Below are 5,934 nucleotides of genomic sequence, written 5' to 3'. Positions count from 1 at the left end.
CATGTAGCTCTTCTTTATTAGTGAAGCACAGAGGGGCTTTACACAGGGGCATCATGTGCTCCTGGCCTGGACGCTAGTCGCTCTGGGCCTGGTCTGGTTCTTCCTTGAAACTTGTCCTGAACTGGAGTTTCCTCAACCATACAAGGAGGGGGATGGATTAGATAGATGATCAGTAAGCACCTTGCCAATTTGAAAATTCTGTGATTGATTACACTTTAGAAAAAATGAGTTAATTGCTTTAACTTACAGAGGCACTTTAATTTCAAGTGTTTGTTTCTTATTGTAGAATGTACGATTATATGCCCTGTTAGAGCAGTGACAGGCATGGGCAAATGGTGCTCTGATAAAGGCCCCTGGGGTCTTTTCTCCCTTTACCTTCTAAAAATTTTGAGCTGTAACCACATCTTCTAGTCTCTTTTCTGTCCTCTTCTAACTTGATCTGATAACCAGCCTTTCCTTCTTGAATTGCCCATATTCTGCTTCCACCATGCTCTCTTTTGTCCTCATTCAGTCTCCTGGGTGCACTTCTGGTTCTGAATCCTCTCTGCCAACACCCATTTGTTGACACCTCCCCTGTCTGTCCTTTGTTATCATCCACTTAAGATCTCTAGCTTTCCTCTCATTGGTTAACTTCATACTAGTATTTCTAACCTGGTCGTTCAACAGGCACTTCAAACTCAACATGTTCAAACTGAACCTCCTGTCCCCACTTTGAATCCCTAAATGAATCTTCCTCCTATATCCCCTTAATTGACATTCTCATCATCTACCCAAGTTTTGTTCGTGCAAGAAATTATATTCTGGACCTCACATTTCCCTTTTCATCTCCACATTCAGCTGGTCAGCTTACCCATTTGTTTTTTTAAGGCTTCTGGTTCATCCTCTCCCCCCAACCCCCGTAGTATAGGTACTTACTGTTTTCTGCCTGGATTTTTGCAAGACCGTCTCTCCTAGTTGCCCTGCCTTCTATCTTGTTTGCCAATCCATACCATCGCCACTCATTACAAGACATCTCTGTTGTTGGATCATCAAAAGTAGTCTTTCCATAGAGGAATCACAAAGTTGTATCTGTGCATATTCCAAGGAAAATGCATACCTCGAGGACCTAGCTAGAATTTGTGTAGTGCTGTGTCAAGCTAGTGTGCAAGATCAAAGACACTATTGACAGCACTATTCATTTGTAGAAGGGATATGTGGAAGTCAGAAAAACATCCTCTGGCTAAGTGAATAACCAGTGACAATGTTTTGCACTTATATTCTAGAACAACACTATCCGGTAGAAATATAATTTGACCTTGTAAAACGGTCAGATAGTGAACACACATTATATAGTATTTACATGCTAAGTGTATGCTCTGAATGGACATCTTCCAACATTGTCAGCTCCAGAACTACAGTATAAAGGACATGGTAGCAAAATTCTCATCTCTGGATAAATAGTGTTGGCCTGGGAATGTGCAGGAAGGTCACAAATTTTTAAAGCTTTTTGAAAAAACTCAATTTACACAGAGTGCAAGTAAATTTAAAAAGTGATGTCTGCGGCCCACTGTGTCAGTGGTGTGAACACTTGGCACACTGCTGGCAAGTTGAAAGATAGGGCACCAAGGAAGTTCTTAGTGATAAACATAGTCCTGAAGGTGAAGGAAACAAATATCCTCGACTTTTCCTTCACAGAAAAGGCAAATGAAGAGAACTGTCAGTTACAGTTGTCCAGTACACGTGGGGAAAATGTCCAGTTTCAGTTGTAATCAAACAAGTGTGAGTCAACAAGGAAATGCCACTTTGAAACTAGCAAAGAGGTTTAAAAGGACAGTAGTACTCAGTGTGGTTGAGGGTAAGACTAGAGTACCCTTCCCATGAGGCTTCCTTGGTGGGAAGGCAAATCAACAAACACCCTTGACCAATTCAGGGGCTAAGGGCGCTGACCCCCACGCAGTCCAAAATTCACGTGTAGCTTCTGACTAAAATGGCTCCTACCGACTGGAAGCATCACTGATAGCGTAAGCAGTCAATACATATTTTCTGTATTGTATGTATTACATACTGCATTCTTACAATAAGTAAGCTAGAGAAAATATTTTTTCAAATTGTTGCAAATCTCCAAACGATTCTCCAGTATATTTATTGAAAAAAACCTATGCGTAAGTGAAGCCATGCAGTTCAAACCCATGTTGTTCAAGGGCCAGCTGTGCAAGCCCTCTGGAAAGGGAGCCTTCCGTAGTTACACTCCCAGGAATCAACTGCAAGAAAATGCAACATGCAAAGACTTGTGCGTGAAGTCATTTATTTGTAAAAATTAAAATCTGAGTAGCTATCAAGAGCAAAATAGTTGAATTATGAGATCTGCACACTGGGATATTAGGCATTGGAAAATCGAATCATTGAAAAAAAGTGATATGTAAGCATTTAGGAATGTAGTATGTTCAGCGAAAAAAGATACAAAGTACTTTGATGTTGAGTTTTTCAGTTTTCATATAACAATCATAAACCCCTGTAATTTTTTTTTTTTTTTTTTTTTTTTTTGAGAGGGCATCTCTCATATTTATTGATCAAATGGTTGTTAACAATAATAAAATTCAGTATAGGGGAGTCAATGCTCAATGTACAATCATTAATCCATCTCAAGCCTAATTCTCGTCAGTCTCCAATCTTCTGAAGCATAACGAACAAGTTCTTACATGGTGAACGAATTCTTACAGAGTGAATAAATTCTTACATGGTGAACAGTACAAGGGCATTCATCACAGAAACTTTCGGTTTTGATCATGCAATATGACCTATAAACCATCAGGTCAAATATGAATATTCATTTGATTTTTGTACTTGATTTATATGTTGATCCCACATTTCTCCTATTATTATTATTATTTTTATTTTTAATAAAATGCTGAAGTGGTAGGTAGATGCAAGATAAAGGTAGAAAACATAGTTTAGTGCTGTAAGAAGGCAAATGTAGATGATCAGATGATCAGGTGTGTGCCTATGGACTAAGTATTAATCCAGGCTAGACAAGGGCAGCAAGACATCCACGGATGCAGAAGATTTCTCTCAAAGCAGGGGGGGTGAGGTTCTGAGCCTCACCTCTGTTGATCCCCAAATTCTCACCTGATGGCCCCCCTGCGACTGTGCCTGTCTTAGGTTGTTCCTCCCTTGAGGAATCTTACCCGTCTCTGGCTAACCAGTCATCTTCCGGGGCCATACAGGGAAATGTAAAGTTGGTAAGTGAGAGAGAAGCCATATTGTTTGCAAAGGTTAGCTTTTTACTTCTTTGCAGATTTATGCCCTGTGGCTTCTATGCCCAGCACTTGTCTCGAGGTATCTTTACCACCTGGAGGAATTATGATACTCGGTAAATTCGATATGAGGCACAAATTCTATTTAAGGTTTGTAATTAGGAAGGAAGAAGAAAAGCTATAGATGTAGCATATGAAGGAAACTTGGGAGGATTGATTATTTCTTTGACATATCTTCTTGTATAGTACCTTAAGTATGTATAGGTTTTAAACTACTAACTAATTTGCACACACATATTAACATAATAGGAATACGGTGACATAAACAAAGCAAATCTATAATTACCAGCCATCTCCAGTGAAGCCAAGAAAACCATTTAGGCACCCTAGGCATTTGTGAAAATTTATCTATGGTATGATGGATATTTTCCAACTGTACTTGAACCATCAGACAAATTAAAGCAGCCCATTTCTGGGATCTGTTCACATCCCATATGTTCTTTTAACCATAGATAGTCTATAGTCATGAGATTTTGGGGTGCTACAACTTGCACCCCTCCCAACTCCTGGTTGAGTTCCAACAGTACAGATCCAGTCAAATTCGTTGTCTCACTGTATGCACATGCCAGCCTAGACATCTCCCTCCTCCTTCTTATGGCAAGTCCAGGAGACGGTGGGCTGGATGCAGCCACAACCGCAGCATCGTCCAGATCCCTGTGGAGGCTTTTTGATGATCATCCCCCGGCACGAGTCCTCCAGAGAGTGCTGATGCCGGAAGCTCCTCCTCATATCGTATCTTAGTTCATTTTCTGGGTATCCAAGCTAGGCCTTGATCTTCTGCGTAGAAACAAACAGACCCTTTGCCCACACTTTGACATGCCCTCTATACCACTGTGCAGAACTCATTGGAGGTCAGCACACAGTAACTGCTTTTTTTTTTTTTTTTTTTTTTTTTTTTTTTTTAATTAAGAGAAAGGAATATTATCAGAAAAGAGTACCTCCATAGCTGATCATCTGACACCCTTTAAGTGATCAACATTAAGGATATTTAAAGCATGCGTTGATCTTTGATTTACCAATAGTTTTATCCTGTTAAGGAGTAATCCCCCTTTTCTTTCTTTCTTTCTTTTTTTTTTTTTTTTAAATTTTTAATCTACACTTACCTGAAGAATACTATGTTTACTATGCTCTCCCCTATATCAGGTCCCCCCTAACAACCACATTACGGTTACTGTCCATCAGCTTAGCAAAATGTGGTAGAGTCACTACTTGTCCTCTCTGTGTTGTGCAGCCCACCCTCCCCTTTCTCCCTCCCCCCCATGCATGCTAATCTTAATACCCCCCTTCTTCTTCCCCCCCCTTATCCCTCCCTGCCCACCCATCCTCCCCAGTTCCTTTCCCTTTGGTACCTGTTAGTCCATTTTTGGGTTCTGTAATTCTGCTGCTGTTTTGTTCCTTCAGTTTTTCCTTTGTTCCTATACTCCTCAGATGAGTGAAATCATTTGGTATTTCTCTTTCTCCGCTTGGCTTATTTCACTGAGCATAATACTCTCCAGCTCCATCCATGTTGCTGCAAATGGTTGGATTTTTCCACTTCTTATGGCTGAGTAGTATTCCATTGTGTATATGTACCACATCTTCTTTATCCATTCATCTACAGATGGACATTTAGGTTGCTTCCAATTCTTGGCTATTGTAAATAGTGCTGCGATAAACATAGGAGTGCATCTGTCTTTCTCAAACTTGATTGCTGCGTTCTTAGGGTAAATTCCTAGGAGTGGAATTCCTGGGTCAAATGGTAGGTCTGTTTTGAGCATTTTGATGCACCTCCATACTGCTTTCCACAATGGTTGAACTAATTTACATTCCCACCAGCAGTGTAGGAGGGTTCCCCTTTCTCCACAGCCTCGCCAACATTTGTTGTTGTTTGTCTTTTGGATGGCAGCTATCCTTACTGGTGTGAGGTGATACCTCATTGTAGTTTTAATTTGCATTTCTCTGATAATTAGCGATGTGGAGCATCTTTTCATGTGTCTCTTGGCCATCTGTATTTCTTTTTTGGAGAACTGTCTGTTCAGTTCCTCTGCCCATTTTTTAATTGAAACCCCTGTAATTTGATGGGTGATCTCCATTTACCAATCGTGTGACTAGGGTAAGTCACTCAACCCTTTTTGTGACCGTTCCCTGTAAAGCGGCGATAACACCCACCCACCAGGACTGGGTGGCGTATTGGATCGCCGCCTGTAGGCACAGGCCCGTGAGCAGGTTCAGGGTTCCCTCCCTGTTCTACATCTGGGGAAAGCTGCCACCAAGCATCGGTTCCCAGGCGGCTACCCGGATAAATGAGGGCCGTCAAACAAGGCTTCGGGCTTTCCTAGCGGGCCTGCACTGGGTGCCCGCTACGCCCCACCCCTCCTGGCAGCCGGGCGGCGGCGCGCGCTTCAAATCAAAACTGCGCCGGGCCGCGCGGGGTGGGGCGGGGCTCCGACGGGGGCGGGAACCTTCCGGGCTGCCGCGAAAGCGGGCAGCGCGTCATGGGCGGTGCCTAGCGCACGCGCAGACGGCGGCCGCCGATCCTGCCGGCAAGTGCTTTTCACGCTCCGCCCTCGACTGCGCAGTTGCGACCAGCCGCTGTAGGGCGGGAAGGAGGCGGGGCCTCTCGAGGAGCGACTGGACAGGGCACCAATCGATAGGTTGCTCC

This window comes from Manis javanica, chromosome 18, assembly GCF_040802235.1.
Source record: "Manis javanica isolate MJ-LG chromosome 18, MJ_LKY, whole genome shotgun sequence".
Lineage (NCBI taxonomy): Eukaryota > Metazoa > Chordata > Mammalia > Pholidota > Manidae > Manis > Manis javanica.
Note: the sequence above shows the minus strand (reverse complement) of the source record.